The following is a 27733-nucleotide window of genomic DNA, read 5'->3' on the forward strand; positions in this document are numbered from 1 at the left end:
GAAAATACATTTTCACACGATGGTCCTATATGAGAATAATTGGTCCTAAGAAGTTTGACATGCAAATTAAAATCTACTACAAGAATTTTTTGAAGCCAGGGTAGGCACTATTGGTATGTTTTTCTGTCTTTAGTGCCAGTTACTTATTTCCCATTTGTCCAATACTCATCTCAAAGTGAGGAGGCTGATCCATGGAAGCATGTGACCGCAAGGGCAATGCTGAAGAAGACACCAGTAAGAGGGAGAGAAATGGAGCTGAGGAACAAGTTGGCAGCACTGAAGAATTAAGAAAAGGAAGGACGTGGGGGGGGGGGAGTGGGAAGGAGGGAATGATGGTGCAGCAAGAAAGAGGCAAAGAGCAACAAATTATATATGAAAAGAGGAGGAGGGTCAGAAAATCAGAGGTCAGAACCTGGGGAAGGACGAGGATGGTTATGGGAGAAAACGGAGGATGGTCTGCAGGCAGAAAGCAGCAAAGAGTGCCTGAGGAAATGGCCTTCTGGGATCAAGGCTAGCTTGACTGACGGGAAAAGGTTTAATCTGAGAAATGAGGTGAGAAGGTTGGGAGAGACTAATATAATCTCAGTGCCTGGGTTGAACATGCAGGGGACAAATGGGTAAAGAGGGATGTGGAAATGGATAAAAGAATATCAGTGGGCAGAAGGAAGGTTGGGAAGGAGAAAGAGGTTGTGTCTACGTGAGACGCTGACTTTGCAGTCATTACTGCTCAGTCATGCAAGTACCGTCTATGTAAGTACTAAATGACTACATAATAACCAAATGGGTTGTATAGACAGTACTTATAACAAGTACTGTCTATACAAGTACTAAATGACTGCATAGTAACCAAATGGCTTTTTTGTGATGCTGACTGTGCAATCGCCTGAGACTACTGTGCAGTAGTGTTATGTTATACTTTCTGCCATGCGATGCTACAGCTCAGTAGTCACGGGCTTCTGAGTAGTCAGTGTCTTGTGTAGACGCAGCGAGAATGATGAGAGGAAAAGTCAAGTAATGAGTACAGTTAGTGAGAAGATTGTGCTTAGTTCAGGTAGGGACACATGTAGTCAGTAAGGCTGAAAGGTTTTATATAGAAATGCCCAGAGCTTAGACAACAAAAAAGAGGAACTGCAAAGATGTGAATTGAATATTATAGAAATAAATAAAAATGTGGTGGAATAGACGTCATGTTGGAAGACGGGTACAGAATCTCACCAACGGTGGTGAGGTTGCAGTGTGTTTTAGGGATATGATCGATTGTAAAGAAATAAGAAGGGATATCATGGATAGAAGCAGACCCTGGATGGATCGCTTTGGGAAAAGTTGATAAAAGAAGTTTTAATGGGACAGTACTTGGAGTTTACTATAAACCCCATAGGGTCATATTTGGATATGGTCGCTATTAAAGAGATATTATGGGAAACTCATTTTCCATGTATAGATTATATTACAAATGCTACTAATGATGTTGGGTTTTTTGGTTGTAGCTGTGTTGGTCTAAGGACATAGGCAGGCAAGATCCGTTGAGTAGATGTGATATCTTTTATTAGACCAACTGAATAGCTGGAAAAAAATTCTTAGCAAGCTTTTGGGTGCAGTCACCCTTCTTCAGGCATGGGGAGTCTCTGCTCATCGGAGACTCCAAGGAGTAAGAGAAGCTGAAAGTGTGGCTGGCTGTCAGGGGCAATGTAAATAGGTAGAGATAAGAAAGACAAAAGGTAAAGCAGGGAAGGGAGGGGGCAGGGAAGGGTGGGGGAAGAAAGCGGGGGGAAAGGGCAGAGGTAGATGTTATAGTGATAGAATACAAGGTAGAAAAGAGGCGGTCTGTGAAAAAGCTCCACTTTGGGATGGTTTTGGAAAAGCTCAACCCAAGCAAATGCAGGATGGACTAAATGCTCCTGAAGTCCTTTCTGGTCTTTCTGATTCTGTAAAAGCTGTTGGAAGAAAACAGCCTTGGACTAAATTTAGTTTAAATTAAATGGAAAGCTAGAAAAAACATGATTCTGCAGCTAAAGTTCTTGAATTTAAAAGTGCAGATGTTGATTATATAAAGGCATTAGTTAAGCTATCTATAATCAAGGAACTCAGGGATATGATTGTGGAGTAGGCATAGGATATTCTCAAGTCAAACATGCAAACATTGTCAGGAATCCGCAACCCAAGGAAGGAAAACAGCTTGTAGGAAGGGGTTCCAGAGCTCATTGGCTGCATATTTACCTCTAGAAGACTATCGGGAATAAGAAGAGCAGAGAGATTATAATGACTGGAAAAAAGACTTCCAAAGTCAAAATGAGTTAGACCTTGAAAAGGATTTTAAGACAAACACCTAAAGTTTCTTCAGCTGAATAGATAAGAGAACAAGGAAAGAAGTGGGGTCAGTATGTAATAAGGTTGATGGTTTAATATGTCTCCCAAACCTTATTTATTGATAAGGACAATGATGTTAAATATCAAATCAAGTCTCAGGAGAAATGTCCTGTCAGAACAGCTGGAAGATGGAACAAGCTGGCCAGAAAGATTTGGAAGCTCATTCATTGGAGGTTTATGGGAAACCCACCGAAGGGATGGTTTAGGAATAACAAATCCTGCATCTGTGCAAGGAGGTGGAGTAAATGGCCCTAGAAGTCCTTTCAAGCCCTGTGACTACAGGATATAATGATAGGCTTCTGGTATCTATTAGGGATTTGAAGGAAAAAGGGCAGTAGTGTAGAAGGCACAGACTGGGCCCTGCCCCATTTTTCTGTTTATATAAGCCTGCTGCAGACTGAGCCAGGCAGTTGCAGTAAGGACAGCATGGAGGAAGGAGCCTGCCCTGTAGCTGGAGCCAGGCATCAGGGGCCTGAAGCTGGGACAGAGCCAAAAAGAGGAGCCAGGGCCTGGGCTGGAGTGAAGAGCCCAGCAGTAAGGTGTTCAAGCCTGGAGAATGGCTTAGAGGGACATAGTTTGGTACTGGGGCCACAGGGTCTAGATCATGGCAAAAAAAGTCCGGAGGGGGGATCCTGAGGCCACCAGGGACAGAGGTTACACCACCAGTCCATCTCACCCACCCCACTGGGAGGTGGGGTGGGGGTAGGCCTCAGCCCTCGACCTCCGAGACTGCTGACATTCATGAAGGAACCACAGGATGAAGCTTGCGCACTGGCCAGACATATTTTCCCTCTGTAACAACCCTAGGACTGGTAGATATAGAACTGGGGAGAGGGGCTATTTTAGTTGTCTTGCTTGCATTATTCTTATCTGCCATCATCATCAGTGTTGATTTGGGTCTGCCTGGAATCGGGTATCTGGGTCATAAATCCAGTGCCAACACAACTCTGTTGGGGATTGTTTTAGCTTTTGAGACAGATCCTTGAGAGGGACTCCAGGTCCTGATGAGGCAGACTATTGCCATGCAATGCATGGAGTAGGTATAAGGGGAGAAGGTAGACCATAGCAGGGAACTTAGGAGGCCCCACAGCTGAACTGTAGGTGCAAATGGCCTGTTGCCATAACAAGTTCCTGCAGAACCAGAGAGTTCATGGTGGACCACCACCCACAAGTTGGCTATTGTGAGGTTGGGCTGGCACCGTCGAAGGACTACTATGGCAGTGGTCCTCTGGAGGGACTATTTGTGAGGCCTACCAGAGAGAAGCCTAGTTGCCCGGCAGACTGGGAGCCTGCAGCAGGAGAATGCCCTATTGGAGTTGCGGGCCAGAAGTTGAGTGTTGAAGGCTAGAGCCCAGATAGAAAGACAGGCCTCTTTTTTGGGAATCTAGTGTGCCCTAATGATGCGAGGGAGTGAGGCATCAGTGTAGATACTCTCCAACATCAGAAGTGTGGCAGAAAGGATACGAGGCTTTCAGGCTGTTGGAAATGCATGCAGGGGTGGGGATGATACCTAAGGGGCAGGTTGAGTCCCCATGATCCTACTGCTAAAATGGTCACAAGGACAAAGACAAAATATATAGTAGGAATGAGGGAAAGGAAATTACAGTAATCAATGATCTGTGAAGCTCTGGAAAATCATTTGGAAGGAAAAAGAAAAGGAATAAAAGGGAAATGGGGTAGATTGCAACATGGGCTTACCAAAAAAACAGGTCGTGCCAGGCTATAGATAGCTTTGTTTGATAAGATGTAGATAATTGGTTTCCTGGATGAAGGAAATGTGATAGATCTTGCCAACTGGGTTCCAGTAAAGCATTTAGTAACAGTGATACTGTAGAAATAATTAGCAAAGCTGGTTATCATGGGAAGATGGCAATTGATAATATTGAAAGGGGAGGTAACAGGCTGAAAGGAGGTTAGTAAAGAAAGTCCTCCAGGATTATTTTGGGGATTGATCATATTTAATTTTTCCATTAATGACCTTAGCACAAAGATAGGAATATGCTGATTAGATGTGTTGACACAAAATTGGGAGGCACGGTCAGTACAGAGAAGGACTGGACTATTGAACTTAAATTCAGTAGTAGAAAATGAAATATGCACTTGGGGAATAATAACAACAACAATAATAATAATTTCAGCTGTAAACTGGGAGCTTAGCAGTTAGAAGTGAGTGAGAAAGGGATGGATCTTCGTGATCACAGGATGACTATGAGCTGCCAGTGTGATGCATCCATGAAAAAGGCAAACACAGTTTTAAGTTGTATCATCTCTGGTATCAGCAGATACAAGAAGTATTAGTGCCTCATCTGAAATACAGTGTACAGTTCTGGGCATCTATATTTGACTCTCTGCGTAAGTCATTTAATTCATATGTGCCTTAATTTGTCATCTACGCAATGGAAATTTTAGTGCCCTTCTACCTCTGAAAGAAACTGTGAGGACAGATAGACCAGCATTGAATGATTATAGAGGACACATAAAAAACCATGGACAGCAAACACTGAGCAATAGTGGAAGGACTATCCCATCTTGCGGAATGAACTGGAGAATACTTTTCAAAGATGAGGGAGGAGAGAAAATCAGCCAGAGCCCTAAACTGTTGCTTTTTTTCATTTTCCTATAGAGTTTCAAGGCAAAATGTTTTGTGTTTGTGCATTCTTGAAGGTATGTGAGGTTTGCTTTGACTTTCACAGCTTCATCAGTGATTCATATTTGCTGAAGGCAATGAAAAAGAAACTGCAGGCAGAAAGTGAGGGATGGGGCTGTTGGTAAGGAGGATTTATACTTGTCTGAATGTGTCACTTTTTCAGCAGACAGCAAACTCAATCACTCAAACCATTCATATTCTAGAAACAGGAGCTGGGTCGTGTGAGAAGCTGCCTAAACCCACAACACCCCAATTTGGTAATAAAGTCATGGCCCCTAGGCCCAATTCTGCAAAGACTTACATATGCTAAACTTTGTGTGTTATGAGTCCTCCCACTGAAGTCAACAGCTCTATTCGCAGCCTGTACATTTAAGCACATGCATAGGTCTTTGCAAGATCAGATCCTTAGATCGTAAAGCACCACTGAAGTGATTCACTTGAATGTTATAACACAATTTATTCCAATTCTGTTGACATTTAGAGTCATAGTCTCCTGAACATGTTACTGGCCTGAAGGGGAATTGCTTTACATTTCTGCAAAGAAGACACAGTCTCACCTTGAGACAGGAGCACATACAGGCAAACAAGACTGCAGTACTCCTTTTAACCAGACTCATAGTCACTCTGAAGACACAGAGACTGTGCATGTGAAATTCAAGGTGAATGGGAAATTTGGAATGCAGATGGGCGGCCATTTTACCGGCCCACCAACATACGCTCCAAATTCACGAACAATCAGAAGAATCTAGCATCTGTCAGCCCACACATGTTCATCTCATTTTGTAACACCTGGAAGAGAGTGAAAGATTTGAGGTGGTATTAGGATCAAGAGTTGCCATCTTAACAGGAAGAAAAGGCCCAAACTGGACCGTCCACATGGGCTCTTACCCTGAGTTCAGGTTCAGCATTGGATTATATCTTAGTTAAACCCTAAAGCAGGTTCCTTGCCTACAAAGCCCTTTCCTGGTAACCTTGGGGTCTATCCTATCTCCAAGCTCCACCATGTGCCATGGTTGTGTCCATTATATTGGAATATTTTCCTTCCCCACAATGCCACAGTTCTGGCACTTAAACTATGGCTGACCCAAGAGTCACAGCTTGAATGTAGCCATTTTGTATCTAGTAGGTCACTCTCTCTCTCTTCTAGCTGATAAGTATCTGTTTCAGAATCATAGAAAAATAGGGCTGTGGAAGAGACCTCCGGAGGTCATCTAGTCTGTCCCCCTACTTGAGGCAGGATCATCCCTATCCAAACATCCCATACAAGTCTTTGTCTAAGTTATTCCTGAAGGTAGACAATGAATGCTGTCACAGCGTGCATCAGCACGGGAGCACAACAGTGCACCTTGGGTTGCCTACTCCTCTGTCTCCATATACTGCTTCCCAGCTGGCTTGGGCATGGGATGTCTCTGCATGGGAGCTGCCTGCTGGCTAGCCCTGCACTGAGGCACCCTGTGCCCTCTCCAGCCCCCACTGCAGCATATGGAGCCCAGTTGGGAGCCAGGAGGAGCTGGGCACAGCCCACAACAAAAGGCAAGCGCAGGGGCATGTGCTGTGGCACAAAGTAGCAGCACAAAATTATGTTGCTACTATTTGTGCTGCTGCAAGCACATGCCCTTGCTTGTCTGGATGCAGCCAAGAGATCTAAGGAAGAGGGCCATGTTTCCACTACAGAGGAAGGCAACCCCCGCCCACAGTCTGTACCAATGTGGCCATGGGATAAATTCCTTCCCAACTCTAAATGTGTTGATTGGTCTGACCCTGAATTGAGGGTCAAGACCCTCTAGCCAGGAACTTCTGGGTTTTAGTCCCTGCAGAAGCATTGGCACATGCCAGTCAAAATCCCCGGCCTTGGCTACAGCCAACACCCACTGCACCCATCTACAATACCTGTAGGGTGTTTCTCTCTCTTATTGTTTACGAATATAATTGATCATTCCACTACCTTTATTAATACCATTTTTTAATTTGCATAAGTTCACTTGAGGGTCCAATCCTGGTAGAAGTTGAGAACCATATCCCCTAAGAAAATAAAAGGGCAATTAAGGGTTCTCAATCCCCTGCAGCCTGGGACCTTGGGGCTCTATCTTACATGGAACAAGTCCACTTTAAATAGGAGAGGGAAGACCCAAGTGAATAGCATAATCTTCATCATGACCCTATTAAGGGTAATAAAATTCTAAAGTGAGGCAGTGTTCGCCTACTGTTTTATGTTTAGTCCATTGCTTTTCCTTACTAGCAGTGCATCAATAACCTGCAGTATACTCTAACTGATTGAATAAAAAGTTGTATTTAATTGGGAAATCAATGAGCAGGAGTAGGGCACTGAGGTCATATAGATTGTATCATCCTGACCAATCTAACTCACTTGCCCTTTCAGCTGGTCTTTCATCATTGTATTTCACTTGCCAGTTCCTCAACGGTCTTAATTATGGGCTCAGCAATTTGTCTTCAAATATCACACTACAGTGAAATCTATGCATCAATAAATACAGCTCAAAAGCTGTTTTCCACACTGCTGGAGAGTTAATTGCTTCTATGGTTAAAGCAAATGCTGTGATTCTTTACATTTGTGGGTGCTTTTCAAGGTCTTCAAGTGACTGGAGGCTGTTCATAAAGTGAAATTAAAGGAAAATATTGCCTTTGAATATAAAGAAAATGTCCAGAGCAATCTTCTGCAGTTTATCTGTGCAGAACAGTCCGTGCCTTGCCATAATCAAAGGAAATAAAAGAGGAAACTTTACTAGCCATGGCAAGTATAGTGGTGAGCAAAGCAGATAAAACAACTGTTTATTTTTCACATGCTTTCTGAAGTAGCACCTGATATATTGTGCACAATGAATGGATATTACAATTGCAAATCAGTCCAGTTCAGGAACAATTTCTATTCAGGAAAGAATAATTAGAACAGCACTTCCTCTCACACTTCTCCCTGCCCAAGCAGAAAGGTCTTTGACAATATTGAATAGCCACTGTCTGTTTTTGAACTTTAAGCACAACCTTAGTTGTCCTTGGAAGGGAGGCTCTGTGGAAGAATTAGTTTCCAGTAAGGAACAGTGAAGAGGTGCCCAGTTGTGTGAGGTGTCACTGGCACAGTTAGAAAGAACTTCCTTTGTGGTGCATGCAAAGAAACTAGTGTCTCAACCTGGTTCCCACCTCCATTGTTGGCTTTTCTTGGCTGACCTTAGCCAGCTCACTTAGGTGCCTGGCAGACATGCAAGTGTAGGCAGGATGGAATCTGATGCACAATACCAACAATTACGCTTTCTGCCATACCACGTGTGCATGGCAGGAGGCGTAACGGTGGGACTGAGATCTCATCATGCCTTATTGCTGGTGGAGGGGGAGTCCAGGATTGTGATTCTGGGCTCCCGCTGCACTGGCAAGTAGCAATCTCCTGTGGCTGGGAGTCCCACCAGCTAACTAGGGCTGTGCACCTGCAGCTAGGAGCCCCAGCCTGGCCATATTCATAGATGTTAGGGTCAGAAGAGACCTCAGTAGGTCATTGAGTCTGACCCCCTGCCCTGGGCAGGAAAGAGCGCTGGGATCAGATGACCCCAGCTAGGTGTTTGTCCAGCCTTCTCCTGAAGACACCTCCCTGGGAAGCCCATTCCAGATTCTGGCAACCCTTACTGTGAAGAAGTTCTTTCTAATGTTCAGCCTAAATCTGCTCTCTGTCAATGTGTGGCCATTGTTCCTAGTTACTCCAGGGGGTGCCCTAGTAAATAGAGCATCTCTTATTCCCTGCTGCCCTCCCCTGATGAATTCATAGGCAGTCACAAGATCACTTCTCAGCCTTCTCTTGAGAAGGCTGAAGAGATCTAGGTCCCTCAGTCTCTCCTCGTAGGGCCTTGCCTGCAGGCCTCTGACCATACGAGTGGCCTCCTCTGGACCCTCGGGATTCTCCACATCCCTCTTGAAGGGCGGTGCCCAGAACTGGATGCAGTACTCCAGCTGCGTCCTCACCAGCGCTGCATAGAGGGGGAGCATCACTTTCCTGGACCTGTTCGTCATGCATCTGCTAATGCATGATAAAGTGTGGTTTGCCTTGTTGATCACTTCATCACATTGACGACTCATGTTCATCTTGGAGTCAACTATGACTCCAAGATCACTTTCTGCTGCTGTGCTGCTGAGAAGATCATCCCCCCAGCCTGTAAGTGTGTTGGTGGTACTTTTTGCCCAGGTGCAGCTCTTCTCACTTGTCTTTGTTGAACTGCATCCTATTTCATTCTGCCCATTTTTCCAACCTGTCCAGATCTGGCTGGATCTGTTCCCTACCCTCTGGTGTGTTAACTTTGTGCCATAATTTGGTATCATCTGCAAACTTGGACAGGGTGCTCTGTTCGCCCTTGTCCAAGTCACCAATGAAGAGCTTGAATAGCACCGGTCCAAGTACTGAGGCTTGTGGGACTCCACTGCGCACATCTTTTCAGGTCGATATCGACCCATCCACCACCAGTGCTTCCCCTAAGCCAATTTGCCACCCACCTGACCGTATCATCTACATCATAGCCGGTCAGTTTATTTATGAGAATGGAATGCAATATGTTCAATTAATGGCATGATAAGAACCAGCCACAAAGTTATTACACATGGTTTGTGTTATAACATTGTGGCTTATTCCTTGTTTTATCATATCATTATTTGCATTAATATGTGGCTGGGTAACAGCTTTAGACATGATTAACTAGTTATTTTTTTTTCCCCTCCATTCCCAGATGAGGCTTTTTTTCCCCCAGTGGGCATGGGGAGAAAAGACCCCCAATTTATAATTGCATACAAGGAAATCTCACAAAATCATCTGAAATCCTTTGCAAGTAAGGATGATTGTCATTCATGATTGTCTTATCTGTGGGTCTGAATCTTGCTGATTCCAGGATTGACAAACTCAGTTGCAGTTCAGGCACATGTTTCCATGCAGGGTGGGTGGCTCTGGATTCCTGGTTCAGTCCATGACGCACTGTTTCTGCTGCTCCCATTTTTCTGTCTTCTGTTGTTGTTTTAAGGTTTTCAGAGAACTGAGATTCTTACAGCAAACTCTTCCTCCATTTGGGGCAGTCCTAGGTGATGGGTTCCCACAAGTTGATGTCAATGTTGTATTTTTTCCAGTTGGCCTTGAGGACATCCTTGAAGCATTTTCTCTGCCCCTCTCTTGAGCATACACTTTGAATGAACTGGAGGAATAAAACTTGCTTTGGGAGTCTGGACTCACACATCTGGATGACGTGGCTGGCCCACCAAAGTCAACATTGAATGATCATTGCCTTGATGCTTGTGGTGTTTGCTCGTAAGAGGATGTTAATGTTGGTGCATCTGTCTACCCACTGATGTCAAAGGACCTTCTGCAGGCAGCGTTGATGGTACTTCTCTAGCAACTTGAGGTGTCTCCTGTATATTGTCCATGTCTCAGCTCTGTACAGTGAGGTGGAGAATCATGACTGCTTGATAAAACATAAGCTTGGTTTCAGGTCTGATGTTGCCATCTTTAAATAGTGATTTCCCCAGGCATCTGAAGGCTGCCCTTGCACATTTGAGGTGATGCTGGATTTCTTTTTAACAGTCACTAATAAATTTCAAGTTATAAGGTGAGGCCTGTCCTTTGCACTCCAGACATTTTGTAGCAATCAGAGTCATAGAAAATGGGGGTACTTCTTTTGCACTTTCCCCCAGCTTGCCCCTTGGCCTTTTGGCTAGAAGCAAGTGAAACTAGGGGGCATCTTAATTCCAAGGCTTCCAGGCTGGGGGCTTACACATAGGATGCCTGTCATGGATTTGGGGACTATCTGAAACTATAGACTGATGGGTCTGGGAGGGAGGATACTTGCCCAGTGGTAGCGTCAAACAGACTTGAGGATTACACTCAGCTCATCAAATTTCAGAACTTGCCCAAATGAATTTGGAGCTGATTTGGCCCTGGTTTATACTAAATATAAGTAAGCGCCAAAGTGCTGCTCAAAAGTGTGTTTATGAAACACCTGTGCTAAAACATGCAGCCATTTAAAAAAAAAAAAAGAAGGTAACATGCATCAATTCAGGATGAACTAAGTCTATAGGTACTGTATGCAAATTGTTACAGCCAGGGTCTGACAGTAAGAGGAGGGGGAAGGGGCTGCCAGAGAAAAAAGTTGCAGGGAAGCAGAGAGCAAAGAGCTATCTCATCCCCCAGTTTTATTTTCTCTGCTGTAGCAGGAGGGAACAAATGAGATACTATACCTGGACATTTATAACAAATGTATACATTTTCCATATATAGACTTTAATTATTGAGGGGGTTGTCTTATAATCAGAGTTGTCTGCTATTCAAGTAAATATGGTAATCATACCTTAAGCATAATGTGTGCCAGGGGCACCAGGGCCAGAGTCTGCCATTATATTTCAGCTGATGGGTACCATTTTCTGGGGAGTTTGTAGTGGAACTGCCTATAGAGCAAGAGACTACACACAGCCCATATTCTCTTTTTGTCTTATCTGTCACATGGGATAATTCTGTTTGCTTGCCCCACTGAGGTGTTGCCAGGGTAAATCAGTAGCATGCGAGGTCCTGATTGGGGCCTATTAAATTGGAGATGAACAGGGACCTATTCAGTTTTTTCCATGGATTTGTCATGTCCCAGGGGAGTGCTCTAACCAGACACTTGGCTATTCTGGGAGGTTCCTGGTATTTTTTATGGAGCTACTCAACTTGGTATAAACGGCACCTGAGCCAGACACTTATTCTGTATGCTAGTAGTTAAGGTGCTAATCTGGGATTGAGAAAGTTTAATTCAAACCCCTGGCATGCATCAGATAGTGTGGGGACTTGAACCTGCCCTAAATGGTAGGCTCTGGTATTTTGGAGGCAGGAAGCTTTCCCCTCCCTTGTTTTTACCATACATTCATTCCTGGGCAGGAGAAACTTCCCTTGACAAAAGTTTGAAAAATCCCTGGTTTGATGAATCAGTATATTTTGACATAAAGCCATCTCCTTAAAAATTACCAACTGGCTCTAAACTGAAGTACTAAGATTGGTAAGCAAGTAATGAGAGTCCAGTTAACATGAAATATTATGTGCATCTTTCCATGCTAGGGTTCAAAGGATGAGAGGGGCACTTGGCTGGGGAAGAGATGTGTACTTAAGTCATTTCAGTCTCCTTGCAAAGTACTTCTGCAAATAAAGCTGCTCTCTAATTGTCTGAGGCACATACTGTAAAAAGCTTGCTCTTTAAGTCCATCAGAGTACAGCTCTGAATAACAGTGCAGTCTAATGCATAAACATCCCAATGACAAATTGATTATATTTACATCAGACATTAAGCATAATGGAAATAAAGCTACCATAATAGAACATTATCACAGGCTTCAATGAACCCAGCTTTGAGAATGGATGCCTTGGCTTCAGCTCTGCATTCGGGCAACAGCAGGTGATCCTCTGATATATTCCACTGACGTTAGCCCAGATACAGGCACTGTCAGATTTGACAGGCGGAAAGCTAACAGCACATTTTGTCCCTATTCCAGAGCATAATACCAAACCTAACACCTCCTCCAAAACCAGTTTCTAGGTCAAGAGAAATGACAGCTTCACTACCGGACGAGAAATCCAGGGCACTTGAGTTCTATTTGTTTGTAAGGGAATACACACCAGTGTGGGTATTCACTGGTATGAGAGCACTGAGTTTGCAAGAAGACCAATTCTGTTCCTGTATTTTTTCTAGATTTCCATACCTCTGTGGTTCTCAGGAGTGAGGGAGGCAGGGAAACAGAGATGGAAAATAGGTTCCCTCCAAGCAATGGTAGCTGTGTGAAACTCAGATGATGCTGGCACAGCACACAGCCGTGGACAGGGACACCCAAAGGAATTCTGTTAGTTGTTAGTACTTGTATCTGCAGTGAAAGGCTTTAAGTCTCTGGGTGCATCTACATGAGACATTTACTGTGGAGTAGACTAATTAGCTCCATGGTAAATGTCTCGTGTCTACATGTGTAGGGCTTTTAGGCTGGAGTAAACTAATTAAATCCACAGCAAGGCAGTACTTGTAAATACAAGTACTATTCTGCTGTGGAGTTTTTTACTCCACAGAACTGCACAGGTAGATGCTGACATGGCTGCCTGGGCATGAGGGTGCTTCAGTGCAAGGGTTGCCTATTGGCTAGCCCAGCACTGGAGCACCCTTGTACCCCAGCCAGCCCCTCTGCAGCATGTTGAGTTGGGTTGGAGCAGCCCTGGGCTGGCAGACTGACCCCCCAGACCTCCTACCAGGTGGGGCTGCTCCGACCCAGCTCAAAATGCTGTGGTCCTGGATACCTGTTCAAACAGTACACCTGGGAGCACTAAACTCCAGCTCAATAAGCACTGGAGTTTATTGCTGTGAATTAACTGCACATGTAGATGCACCCTCTAATGTTAAGTTGTGCCTGAGGAAAAAAACCAACAACCCAGATGAAGCCTATCCCCAAAGAAGTAGCTGGAGATCTGATTACTGCAAACTACAAATGGGTTCCTATGCATCCTAGCCAATACCATGGAGAAATATAGACTATACCCAAACCTAGCAAGCACATCTGCAGGCTGGGTCCTAATGGTTACAGTGTCTTATATTGTCAACTTTCACCCAGGGATTCAGATGCCTTCCAAAGATTATGAATTCTTGTAACCTCTCTGCGAATTAGGCAAATGTTCTTATTCCTAGATCTTACAAATGGGGAAGTGGGGCACAAAAGTAAGCGAAATGTCTACAGTGACACTGTTTGACAGTGAAAGAGCCAGAAATCAAACTCAGGGCATATGACATTTCTCTCATGTTCTAATCATTGGGCTGCCTTGACATTCAGAACGGTGGTGTGTACGGAGAAGGCGCTGCCTACAAATGATCCTTTGTGAGCGAGTCTTTTCTGCTGCACATGTTGCCTCTCCACACAGAAATTCCTGCTTTCTTGCCTACTCCATATGTAAATGCCTTACGTGATCATTGCTGGCAGGTGAAGATGCATATTCCCTGCTCTTTTTTTTCTTTCCTCTGTCCTCTTTTTTGTTAGCTTTAAAGAACTCAGAAAAACAGTCAAATCTGTACGCTTTGTACAGATTTTCAGCTATTACCCATTTTTTCTTTGTTTTGCCAATGGGGATTTGGCAAGATTATCCCCCTCCAGCACAGCTCTGTGACGGTATGTTTTTTTTATGCACAGCTACAGATGTGTAGTTGATATATCATCCTACAAAATGCCAGAGAAGACTTGTCTTGTGACTTGGCCCTGAGCAAACTGACCTTCCTAAAACTGAAGCTTCACCTTTGTGAACATTGCACCAGTGCTTTCTTTATGAAAGTCATTTTATTTCATGAGAAACAAGCTGTCGAGGCATGTATTACAACACGTGGAACTGAAATCTTTCTGCAGAGAATCCTGTCTACTTGAGGAGACAGCAAAGACGAAGTGGTATATGCAAGTACTCTACAATCAGTTCACTGTTTTTGTCTTTCCTGTTATTCATGTTCAGCAAAATATAATTGTATTATGAACTGCATTGTTTTAGCAAGAGAATCAGTTTAGAAACAGTGACTGTGACAGGGGGTCATCTCAGCAGCCTTTCAAAAACGTCAGCCCGCCTACCTGTCTAGGACAGTCTTCCCTGCTTCGCCTTTGATGTAATTAATAAGTTGTTCCTAAAACGGGAGGCTGCCCATTTAATGCCCGAAGGGTGTAATACACTGCTCCAACCTCCCTTTACCATGTCCCATGCCTCGCAGATGGCTCCCGAATTACTTTCAACTCCCCTGGCCCCATTGCTGGGCTGCTCTCAGCCTGACCCAAACTTGGCCTCAAGCAAATAGAGACTTATCTGGGCTACATGTCCCCCTCAACTCGTGCCTCCTCAGTAGGGCTCAGTCTATCAAACTATCGGGGCCAGCCTACACACAGTCCTTCAGGCCCCTCTCACAGACCCTACTCTACACAGTTCCTGTACAGCCCTTCAGGCCTGCCTGTGTGGACCCTACTCTCTGTGATCTATACGCAGCCCATCAGGCCCCCCTGTGGACCCTACTGTATGTGGCCTACTGCTCAGCTGTTCCCTCACATGTCCCCATATGGTCCACCACACTGCCCCCTTACTGAGGCTACTATTCTGCCCCTCCCTGGGGCTTCTGAGCCTTATACCCCATGGGCTCAAGAATCTGTTGATCTACCTGGGCCTCCAACTCAGCCTACAGCCCACTCAGGCCTCAAGTGTCTGTTGACATGCCTGGACCCTGCCTGTTCCTACTACGGGGTTACCCACCAGGTTTTGGGGGCTGAGGCTATACAGTGCCTCATACTCACCTTTCACTAGGCAGATAGCTGGTGTGGCATTTCCTGGGGACCACCCCACCACAGGCAGCCCCATCACACCATCCTGCCCCAGCAGGGTATACTTTTAGGTCATTCCCCAGGACCAGAAGCCTCCTTCATCCCCATAGTTTCTACCCTTGACCTCCACGTGTTCTAGGAGCAGCAGCTCTGGCTGACAACATCCTCTCTCCAGCTTCCTCCAACAACTGCTAGCTCAGGCCTGAGGGCCTGGGCTTATATTGAGGCTGCTCAGCCCCCTCCTCCAATCCTGGAACCCTCCCGTGGTCATGTGACCACCTTATTAGGCCACATTGCACCTGTCAGCTTCTCCAGTCTGATCAAGCCTCTTAAAGTGGCAGGCACCAAAGTTGCCCAGCCAGAGCGAGTTTATATACAAATGTTTTATCCATATGGAGAAAGAATTATTCAGATTCTATTCAGATTTCATATTTAATTAAACATTCCTTCAGATATGACACTGGATATGCATAGTATAAAGAATGCAATAAATGTTGCCTGCTGCAGTAAGTACAGTCTAAGCAAGGCTATGCGGGGGGATGGGGGGGCCTTCCTTGAATAGGAGATTTTAGAGGGCCACTAACAAGTAGTTTACAGATTCAGGGCCAGGGTTCCAACCCCTTTTTTACTCACAGTAATGGGGCATTATTTCACTTTAAGAGTAAGTGATTTGGCATCTGCCCATAGAAGAGGTTATTCTTTCCTCTGAGATTAGGGGGCTTTCCAGTTGGAGGTGGTGTTGGTTGGAGCCAGCGCAACCTTTTGTCTGTAAGTTCAAGCATGCAACACACATGGAGTGAGGTTTTTTTCTTTTTAATGGAATAATCCCTGATCACTGTCAGACAACTGACCACATCTCTGGCAGCAGGGCTTAATCCCAAAGTTTCTTACATATATTGCTGTAATGGACTCCAGTCTCCAAAGCAGCTCTGGCCATCTAACCCCATTTTGAATCTGGCTTACCGGGGTATTGCTCTGTCTTCAGCTGCCATGTCTCAATTTTGATTAGAATTGGTTAGGGAGGCATGCCTGAGATTACCAGAGTGAGGCTTTAGGTGCCTCACTCTGCCCTACCCATCTTTGGGTCACCTCTGCCTGGCCTGAACTTCTACCAGCTGACTCCTTGCAAGGTGCCTTGCCTCTGAGCCAGCTCAGGCTCTCTCTGGCCCTCAGTCTGCCCACTCTCTGCTTTCAGATCCTGGGCCTCAGTCTGCTCCAAATCAGCTGAACGAACAGTGCTCTCACCAAATACCCATAGTGGCCTCCCTACTCCCCTCAAAGTCACCTTATGCCTCCTGACTCTATTTTTCCCAAAATACAAACAAAACAGTAGTAATTACACACTAATTAACCACCCACTACTCAGAAGACATATGCAAACAAACCCCCAGGGCCAGCTGGGTATCCAGAGCTAGCCCTTGGGACTGCCTTACTCTCTGCAGTTTGCTGTCAGCAGCCTACAGCCCTCCTTCAGGGAGCTCCTCACCCCACTGTGGTCTGGGCCAGACTGATTCCTCAGCTGGACCCTTCAAGTCACCTGCACTCCCCCTTGCATAATGGAGGCCAAGGATTTCCCATTAGCGATCTGCAGGTTTGCGGTGTTACTTGTGGCTCTGAAGCCAGATAGGTCTGCTGTGTGGAGCTCCGCAGCCCCTCCACTAAGTAATAGGGATTAGGGGCCCTGGTACAATCAGGTATTTTATACCCTTTACTTGCTTATTATTTGTTGCACGATTCGGTCACCTAAAGTTGCACATCGGCGTATCCTTGTTATGAACCAATTGATTATGCAGGCGCCTAGATTCAGTAGCATAACAATGGGTGGCCTTGCCCTCACAATCCACCCTACTCGACCCCACTCCACGCACCTCCCATGCAGCAGTGATGGGCTTGGCAGTGCCTGGGCAGCGTGCAGTACAGGGGCAGAGACTGGTAGAAGCAGCTGAGGGGGAAAGGTTCACAGAGAATTATCCCTCTTGCCTCCTTTTTTTACTGTCAAAAATTGGTGTTTAAATGGCTGCTCCACACATTTCAGTGGCAAAAAAGGGTGTGACATCTCCCAATGCAGCAAACCTTTGACCATTGCCGTTGCTGCTGCCTCCGCAATGTGCACCATCAGTGCGCACAACTGGCCATATACACCTCTACCTGTGCTGAAAAAGCCCTTTCAAAATTACCTAGTCCTGTATCAAACACAAAACCATTGGTTCTGCTCACTCAGTTCTGTTGTGCAGCTCCCAGTTCTTCCAGGTAGTTGATTACCCCAGTTATTGAAGTAAATGTTTCAGGACCCGGTACCATTCAGTTTGATTACATTGAGCAAACTATACCATATTTTGGGAGTTTTAGCAATTCAGCCTTTCCAGTCATTCTAATGAGGCCTGAGCCTCTGGTTCATCCAACAGCGTATCCATAGACCCTGACTGTGAAATATGTGCTCACATCTCTCTTATGCATTTTACATTAGATGACCATTTAAAACGTGAACCCCTGCACTGTTCTGAGAGCAGAGACTAGGAGGGACTATAGTTCTTGCCTTCACAAGAAGTTCCCCTTATTTCCCAGGAAGTCTTTCCGAAGTCAGGCACTATTGACTAGGTGAAGGGAAAGAGAGTCTGGTCCAAAGAACGTGTTCTGGGAGTACCTCCTCACTTACCTGAAACCCTTCATCATCTGGAGCAATGCTGTGTCCCCTGATATCTTTTAATTACACTGAGTTCATTCAATCCTATAGCATATGGATAATTGAGGCTGTAACATTGTTTCATTAAAAGAAAAGACAGAATAGGAAGAATTCGTCTGTACCCTCAGTCTATTCCCAAAGGTCATCAGAGGTATCATCATTGCCAAAATACCTTTGTCAATGTATATTTTTCTTCTTTCTCCAGACCCAATAGCCCATGTCACTTGACTCATGAACATTAAATATAGAAATCATTTGACAATGGCAGATGGTGTGTCATTCCACACTTGAGTAATCAATTTCAGAGTTGCTCTGCACCTTGACATCTGAGGTCACTTATTTTTATTTCTCAGAAGTCCCAGAGATTTTCAGTTGGATTCAGGTCAGACCTTTGGTTGAGCCATTAAAAGAAATTGATTTTGTGTAGAAGTTACTTTTTTTTTTCTGCCAGCGCACTGGAGTTCTCACACTGCATGATCTGGGATGCGCAACTTAGGAAATAATTATTACTACTACTCTAACAGGATCACATGGGACTGCTTCTGGCTGAGGGTAAACCCAAAGGAAGGGTTATGGAGAATCTGCTTCCCTCTTTCTAAAGTCTCCTCAGCTCTTCATAAAGTGTGGCTCATGTTGTGTTTGTACTTTGCAAAGTACTCTGGTATATGAGGAGGAAGCATAACTAAGACTTTTTCTCCTTCCTGGCTGCCTCTCGCCTTTGCCCTTGGTTGGCTGTTGGATAGGATGCATTCTGCTTTGGGCAGTCTGTACTCTGTGCTGGGCGTGGGTCTTGGGTAGACTGACCTAACTGGTGTGTGTGTTTGTTGGATGCTTTCATGCCCTTTCTCCTCTAGTTAGCCACATCAGAGAAGGGCCCCAGCCCAGGCTTAAGTAACTATTTCTGTGCTGTATAATGTTGCTATTCTGATATGGTATGTGAAGTGTTCTGATCTCAACATGCTAACATCTGTGGAGAAGTCTTTGTGAAACCAACAACATGCAACAGGGATATTACTGAAAGCCTATAGAATTTAGTACAGCAAGGGTTCATTTTTCCAGCCTTGTAACTCATCCTTGCAACAGTGTAGTTTGCCTCTTTAAGGACCAGTAACCCTGGGCCAGTCAGCCCTGCACAGTTAATAGATCCAGGAGGGAAGTGGCCAGGCGTTTCTTTTAAATAGGGTCCTACCGAAATCGTGATTTCATGGATATCTTGGAAAATGCGAGATGCGGCATTGCTTGCAAAATCCAAAAAAGAAAGAGAAGAAAGCTTACTGAAAATAAGTCCTCACGGTGCTACAGCCAGACAGCACAGCCCACATGGGGTGGGGGAGGGAGCAGGGAAAGGAGGAAAGTGGGGGGTGAGGGCTGCTAGTGCATAGGGGAGCCTAAGGTGGTTGCTGCCCCTGCCCCTTGCCACTGATTGACCGAGAGACCTGCCTGTTGCATGGACTCACCTCTATCCACCAATCAGCAGACAGGGGTCCAGCCACATGGCAGACAGCCCCCCCCAGCCAATCAGAAGTGTGGGGTTGGCCCTGGCCATGATAGACCCTAACAAAAAGGCAGCCGATCTTGCAGTCTGCCCATGAAATTGGTTGGCAGCCTCCTTGAGTTGGGTAGACCCCTACTTACAAAGGGCTGAAAGAGATGCATGAGGCCCTGAGGCAATGGGGACATATCTTTGGAGCAGTACCCTTTGCCTGGGCAGAGGAACTGTTTTGTGCAGAAGAATAAAACTGTGTGCAGAAAGACTTGGGCATGACAGTGAGCTCCTCCTGAGTGAGAGAGCTGGCAGATCCATATGCTGACAATCCTCTATAGCAGGGCAATGATAACTCCATCTTCTGTAGTATGGCTGAAAAGAACCACCCTTCATCTCAAACTTGCAGGCCCTTATCACAAGGGAAAGCTCTTCCCAAAGGAGGCATTAACTATCAAGCAGCAGTTTCATTATTGTCCTGATGGTGCATGCCATTTCTTTGTATTCACTACAGAAGGCACATAAGGACTTGTGGAAAAAGACCGATAGCAGAGATGATCTTCAGATCAATGCCCTGGGTGTGAAGACACTGGGGGGAAGTCTCCGAGGAAAGACAGTTGCCTAATAGGTGGCTTGTCATACAGGTTTTAGTGTAATCACAGCAACACTGGAGATTTTAAAAATAAAAATAACGTTTATTATTCAAAGTTTTATCCAGCCAAACCACCTTCCAGAGGGAAAATGGCATGACCCACTGGATCCCTTGCAAGGGAAGTTGGAAGCTATTGGCTAAAACTATACTATTTTCACCATACCCTCTAGCAAATAAAATGCCTCTCCCTTTATTTCTGGAGCCCTGCATAGAGAGCTGTATGATGGAGTTGTGTTCTCAGATGAAGAGTAATGCCATTTTTTCAAAGGATTAATGTTAATGATATTGGTTTAAAGTCAAACCAGTTTAAAACCTGGCTGGGGATGTTTTTTTCTGGTCTTGTTTCTAAGCCTGGTAGCACTGACACGTTAAATAAGTATTCATGAGAGGCAATAGTGTCTTTGCAAAACCTGCTGAAATATCTGGTTATCTGGACCACTAAGCAATTGGGGATTTAATTGCAAGCAATTACCACTATCTATACACATGTCCATGACAGCAGGTTCTCACCTGGTATAAACTGATGTAGCTGCATTAAGCCTGGAAGAGGCATCAATGCCTTGTATCTCAGCCCTCTCTAATGTTATAGAAGCAAATGCTATGATGCTTTACATCAGTAGGACATGTTATATCCCAGCTGGGCTAGAGGGGAAGAATATCACCAAAAGAAGGGGAAACTCCTATACTTTCAACTATTTTGCTTTGCTTCCTCATATTTTGTAACTTAGTCCAAATCATTGTCACATTTTCATAGATTTCATAGACATTAGGGCTGCAAGGGACCTCGGGAGATCATCGAGTCCAGCCCCCTGCCCAAAGGGCAGGAAGTCAGCTGGGGTCATTTTGGTTAACAATGTCACCATTAGGTGCCTGGTATGGGCCAAAAGTGTAATCAAGTGTGGGTGACTGGGGAATAAGCCCCAGCCACTATTATTCAGGGGGTGCCAGAATGGATTTAAAGAGAGTGCTGCCCTACTTTAGAATAATAGAAAATGAGGGTTGGAAGGGACCTCAGGAGATAATCTAGCCCAACCCAACCCTGTGCTTGCAGCAGGACCATTTCCAGTTATATTATCCCAAGCCAAGGCTTTGTCTACCTGAGTCTTAAAAACTAGGGCTGTGAGAAGCTTCGATCACCAGTTTGATTCGGTGGAGATTTGACCCGATTTGGTGGCCAAATCTCCAAATCTGAATCGAATCAGGAGACTCTTTAATCCCTCAGAATCGAAGTGGAACCCTCCAAACAGATTCAGATTTGATGATTTAGGCATAGACACAGCTTTAAATGTTTTTTCTACATACCTCAAGGGCAGATGGAGCGTCCCATGGGAGCATGGGGGGTCCTCAGTGCACTCTGGGTAACCTGTTCCACTGCTTTATCACCCTCCTTGTGAGAATTTTTTTCCTGATCTGTAACCTAAACTTCCCTTGCTGCAACTTGAGATCGCTCCTTGTGCTGTCACCTGCCGCCACTGAGAACAGTCCAGGCTCCATCCTCTTTGGAACCGCCCTTCAAGTACTTGAAGGCTGCTGTTCAGTCCCCCCTTGGTCTTCACTTATCCAGAATGAATAAGCCCAGTTTCCTCAGCCTCTCCTCAAGTCCTGTGCCCCAGCCCTTTAACCATTTTTGTTGCCCTCTGCTGGACTCTCTCCAATACTTTGCTGGAATTGGCATTGATAGTACCTAGGCACCCAGGCCAGCAGCTGGGGGGTTGTGTCCCTAGTCACCTTGTCAGCCCATGTCCCCTTGTCAGCCTCATGCTGTTTGGGGGACGCTGGTGTTGTGGCGGAAGGTGTTGGTGTGGCCAGCAGCCTGGGGCGTAGCACAGCCCCGCTACTGCAGCCACTGCCTTGCGCACCAGGGTGACAGGAGTGAACCATGGTGAGGGTGGCTGCAGTAGGGGATGCAAGAAAGTCTGTGTACCCAATGATTGCAGATGGAGTGTTAACCCCTTGGCTGCTGCCTGCACCAACATCTTTCCTTACAGCAGCTGCCATGTGTGCAAACCTTACTAGTTACACCTCTGGTACGGGCATACGAACAATTTCCTGTGATGCAAGCCAGGAGTGGATTTACAGTGAGTTAGCTACTTCGTGGTCACTTCCTGTGTGCATGTCCATATTGCCATGAATGGGAATAGGCTGTTTGTCTGATGGAGGGATAAGCTACTTCACATTTTCACCGGGGTGTAAGAATGCACATGAACAGTTATTACAGAGTAATCTATGTTCACATGCTATAGTCCCTTATTATAGCTTCCAACATAAAGAGGACATGGATGGGTCTTTAAGCTATATTTGGAATATGTTCTCCACAATGGTTTAGCAATGCTCCTACTTTTAAAACATTTTGGCATACAGACTCAAAACTTGGGTGTTTTTCTATCTCCTTTGAGGAATGGTCTAGACAGGAATGATCATGCTTTGAGCAGGCGGGTGAACTAGATGACCTGTGAGGTCCTCTCCAGCCCTATTTTTCTATGATCTTCTCTAACAAGGCTAATGTCTCTTGGAAGTGGGATACTGGAATGCTGGGTAATTGTTTTCTTTCAAATGGACAACTAATTCCTAAAAATTCTATTCCTTTTTAAGAGATGTGTCCTATCTGCATCTCTTTTATGTCTCCAAAAAGCTTATTTCATGTTTCTGAAAGAAAGCACGCTTCTTTTATTAAATGCTAAACCAGTATTTTTGTAACCTTATTGGATCCTTTCTGACTTTCCTTGAAGTTTCATCTTTATCTGTCCTAGATAACAACACGTTGCCCAGATAACAAACAGTGGTGTCACTTAACCCCCAAGGCATCAGATCTTTTATGCTCTGAAACACTGCAGGCTTCTTACAGTTTATTAACTCGGAAACTAGTTAAACCAAAATTCATTTCAATACTGAAGTGTGGTTTCTTAAAAGAAAATGAAAAGTTAATTCCATCCTACTTTTTTGTCTAAGCCCAATATATCATTGGTTCTTTCTGTTCATTAATTATATTAGCTTTGCTGAGGGCTAAATGAAATTAGCTGGTGTCTCAAGGGAAAATTGTTTTATGGTGGTGCTATAGATGGGCCTGGCACTTTTTAGATGATATTGCAGTAAAATAGACTGTAAATATGTCATAGAAACTAGCTCTGCCACTAAAAGCAGCAAAAAACAACTCAACCACTATGAACAACCTTATGTTAACAAAAGGAAATGGGAGCAATTATGAGTTAGTGGACATATCTACTCATTTATTAATTTGCTGTAATTACGGCGCATTAAGCTTAGTACCTGTAATAACAGGTACTAAATGCACCATAATGGGTACTACAGTGCATTATTGCAGATGAAAAAGCAGTGCTTTTTGTGTGATGCTTAAAGTGCATTGGACTAAATCTACCGCTCATTAGCATCATTTTTGCCAGGCATGCTAGTGTGCAGTAGAATTAGTCCAATGCACATTAAGTGTCAGACATGCCCAGTGGGCGTGTCTACACGAGATGCATAATGCACAGTAGCCTAATAACAGTGTGCAATAACGTGCCAGTCAAAAACTGTGCTAATATGCTACTGCGCAGTAGTTTCAGGCTAATGTGCAGTAAGCGTCACTAAAAAACCATGTGCCGGCACTACTGCACAATAATTGTAGTTACTGAACATTTAGTTAGTACTTCATTAAGCAAGTACTAAACTAAATGCACTCTAACTACTGTGCATTAATGAACATGTAGATGTACCTAGTAAGATTTAAAATCAGTAAGGAAAAAGGTTTCCACTGAAAGGAAGTTTTCTACCCCAAATTAGGACAAAGGAAGCTTACTACATAGGATGGGGCTGTAGGGGGGGGCGGGGAGAGAAAGAGAGAGAGAGCACACTTATTTCTCTTTTTCAAGAGCATCACTTTACTGGAAAGCTAAACAAAAGTTTAACTAGTATTCAGATCAGCAAAAGGAATACGTGACAGGGGGCCATCACAAGGCCAGTCCCAATGTTGGGGCTCCCACATGCCTAGGGCAGTCCGCCCGTCTGCCACACCTTTGTTGTAACTTAATAAGTAGTTGTTTACAAGGTGGGATGCTGACCATTTTACTCCCCAATGCCAGAGGCATAATACACGGCTCCATTCCGCCCGTGAGGCCAAAGTTCCCAGAGGGGGCTACTGCTGAGAGGGAAAGAGGTCTAGGGAGTTTTGCAGCCCAGAATGAGGGCAGAGGTTAGGCTGCCTGAATAGGAGGGATCCAGGTTGGGTCTGAACATCAGGCAGGCATATAGTGAGGCCCAGCATGGGGCTGGAGCCGTATAGTGATGCCATCTGTGAGGCATGGGGGCTGAGGCTTTCCGGCACCCCATATTCGCCTTTCATTGGGGAGGCAAAGATGTGGCATTTCCAGTGAGACTGCCCCACCACAGCCAGCTCCACCACACCATCCAACACCAGCAGGGTGTTGTTTCAGGTCATGCTTCAGGACCAGGAACCGCCTCTATCCCCCTAGTTCCTACCCTGACCTCCAGGTGTTCTAGGAGCAGCAGATCTCTGGCTGGGCAATGTTACTCCAGTGGCATCCCTACAGCAACTGCCAGCTCAGTCCTGAGGGCCTGAATTTATACTGAGGCTGCCCAGTCCCATCCTCCAATACAGGAGACCTCTTGTGGTCATGTGACCACCACACCTGCTGGCTGCTCCACAGCTTGCTTAAGCTTCTTAAAGCGGCAAGCACCAAAGGTGCCCTGCCACAGAGTACAAAAAGATTCTCAGGTCTGGGAGGAGGAGTGTGAGGCTAGAACTTGATCTCTTGTTGGTTGCTCTGTTCCTCAATACCCCATCTTTCCTGGGTTTATGATCATAAATGAACAATTATTAATGGTATGCATCTATCTACCCTTTGATTTGGTATATGTTAGCGAAGAGGTTGGTCATGAGCAGAGATCCTGGTTTTCTCTGTTTTAAAAATGGCAAATTCCCCTCATAAAAAACCCCAAAGCTATGTTTTTCCACAATTAAAATGAAATGCCACATTATATATATATATATATCAGTTAAACACAACATTGTATCTACAATTTTAAAGCAATTTGGAAACCTACTAGTGCCTCAATCACTGTCATAAAATAAGTTTTAAATACCTATACATTTTGGCATTTGATTTGGGGTTTTTTCTGATGGAAAAATCAGAGCTCCCCCTGCCCCTCTGCTCCCCAGGATGTGGGTCCAGCTGTGGCTGTCCCCCACACTGCTTTGTGGTACTGAGAAGCCCTGAGATCCTGGAGCCTTGCCCCTCACTTGCAAGCCACAGCCTCTCAGCCCTGCTGGTGCTCCTCACTTTTGACCCCCAGCCCCTGGGGTTAAAAATAATAACAGATCACTCTGACTGTTGATATATTGGTGTAGCTTTCTACTACATATATATTTTTAATTAATTAGACCTGGACCAGACCTCTTGAATTCCTATCTAGGATCAAATCCTAGCCTAAACTCTCCCAAAGTTGAATCAGGCAGAAGGATTCAAAGTCTGATTCAGTTCATAAAATTTAAGGATCCATTGTTCAGAGAGGTTCAATTTCAATAGCTTGTTTCAGCAATCTTTACATTTACAAGTAAACAATGAGTAATTACATTTCTCTTTATGATTACATGACAGTACTCTTCTCTGGTTATATTTCTCTTGATACTGTTTTGCAAGATATTCTCACAAGCAAGCTAGGGAAATATGGTCTGGAGGAAATTGCTGTTGGTTGGAAACTACTCAAAGACTGGTTATCAATTATTCACTGTCAAACTGGAGGGATGGACCAAGTGTGATTCCATGGGACGCGTCTTGAGTCTGGGACTAGTCAATATTTTCATTAAATTACTTGGATGGACTAGAGCAGGGGTGCTCAACTTTTGGCCCACAGGCCAAATGCAGCCCATGGAGACATCGCATCTAGCCCATGGGGCTTCCCATGAGTCTGGAAATTTGGCACCTGGAAAGCAGTGGCCATTGAAACAGCCACCCTTTCCCTGGTAAATCCCCAAACCCAATTCCCTGAGCAGCTGGTTGGAGTCAAGCTAAGCCTCCATCCCCTGCAGGGCTGGGTCATGCCCCCTCACTTCTGGACTGGGGCTGGGCCACACCCCTTCCCCCCATGAGTCTGGGTTGGGCCCTGGTCATATCCCCTTCCCCTCCAGGACCTGGCCATGCCTCCTTCTGTTTCCCTGGTAGAGTCAAGCTCCTTTCCCCTGTGGGGCTGAGTTGGGGCTGCCTTTCCCCCCGCCCCCTGTATAGCCAGATGGTGCTCGCCATGCCCATCTAGGTGCCAGATTGGGAGCGCTGGCTGTGTGGGCAGACCAGGTATTGTCAATCTGGCCTCCCAGGGAAAAGGTTTGGGCACTACTGGACTAGAGAATATAGAGAATACACTTTTTAAAACTACTGGTAGTACCAAGCTAGGAGACTACATGCACTTTCAGGGATAGGATTAGAACTGAATTGGAGAAAATGGAAGAAATGCTTCAAAATAAATCTGATGCAATTGAATAAAGACAAGTACAAAGTGCTGCCCCAGGGCAGGGACAATCAGCTGAAAAATACAAGGTGGGGAGCGACTGCCTAGGCAGGCATTGTGCAGAAAAACCGCTGGGTGTTATAGTGGATGATAAATTGAACATGAGTCAGCAACGACATGCTGTTGTGAAAAAAAGCTAGTGCCATGCTGAGGAGTATAACAGGAATGTTGTATGAAAGACACATGAAGTAACACTTCCTCTCTATTCAGCACAGGGCCTCAGCTGGAGATCCGTACGCAATTTTGGACACCAATTTTGATGAAAGATGTGGATTCAGAGGAGAGCAATAAAACATGTTGCATCAGGAAAGAGTGAAAGAACTATATTTGTTTAGAGAGAGAAGACAAGACTGAGGATGGGCATGATAACAGTCTTCAGTTATGTAAATCATGTTGCAAGAAGGAAGGCAATGAACTCATCTCCTTGTCTGCTGGGATGGCCAAGAAGAGCTAATGGAGGTTTTGGTTTAAGATGAGGAAAATTCTCCTAACTGTTAAGAGAGTTAAGGGAGGCTGTGGCGTCTCCATCCTTGGAGGTTTTTAAAAGCTAGACCAACATTTTTCAGGATCAGGTTAGAAATAATTATTCCCACCTTGGGGCACAGGAATGAGGTCCCATTCAATCTCAGTCTATGGTTCTTTGATTACTGACAATGTGTCCTATCTGATGATAATAAGTCTGATCTTACACCATTTATTCACACTGACTCATGCCAATAGCCCCAATCAATGGCTTCTGCAGAAATGTGGGCAATTCCGTTTAAATAAAAGAGTAGGTTTTTTACAGGGCTGTTCTCTATTGTTTGTGCATTATGCTTTGGATAGTCATTAAAGAATAGAAATAACTCAGGGAGGGGGGGCTGAAACCCAAATGTCCCCCTCCCAGTTACGTTGCCTAAGTATTAGGTCAGAGAATCAAACTTTCTGGCTTGGTCTCTTTGTGGGTTTTGCACTCTTGGCTGTGAAGTGGCTCACCTTCAACAGGAGCAGTGAAGTGTGCTCTGACCCAGACTATTTTATAGACTTACAGGTAGGGCATCCTCCAGGGAGGTG

At 45.0% G+C, this 27733-nt stretch overlaps 1 protein-coding gene across 1 annotated transcript in view; it reads left to right on the forward strand.

Moving 5' to 3' along the window:
• The window catches only part of PRCP (prolylcarboxypeptidase), a 183155-nt gene extending 156221 nt beyond the window's left edge, over positions 1–26934 (forward strand). Inside the window, exon 10 of the mRNA XM_090030682.1 lies at positions 26891–26934. The gene's annotated coding sequence lies outside the window, so the exon portion shown is untranslated. The remainder of the gene's footprint in view (positions 1–26890) is intronic.
• The last annotated feature ends 799 nt before the right edge of the window (positions 26935–27733 follow it).

This window comes from Crocodylus siamensis, chromosome 1 (genome assembly GCF_052110815.1).
Source record: "Crocodylus siamensis isolate JL-2025a chromosome 1, ASM5211081v1, whole genome shotgun sequence".
Lineage (NCBI taxonomy): Eukaryota > Metazoa > Chordata > Crocodylia > Crocodylidae > Crocodylus > Crocodylus siamensis.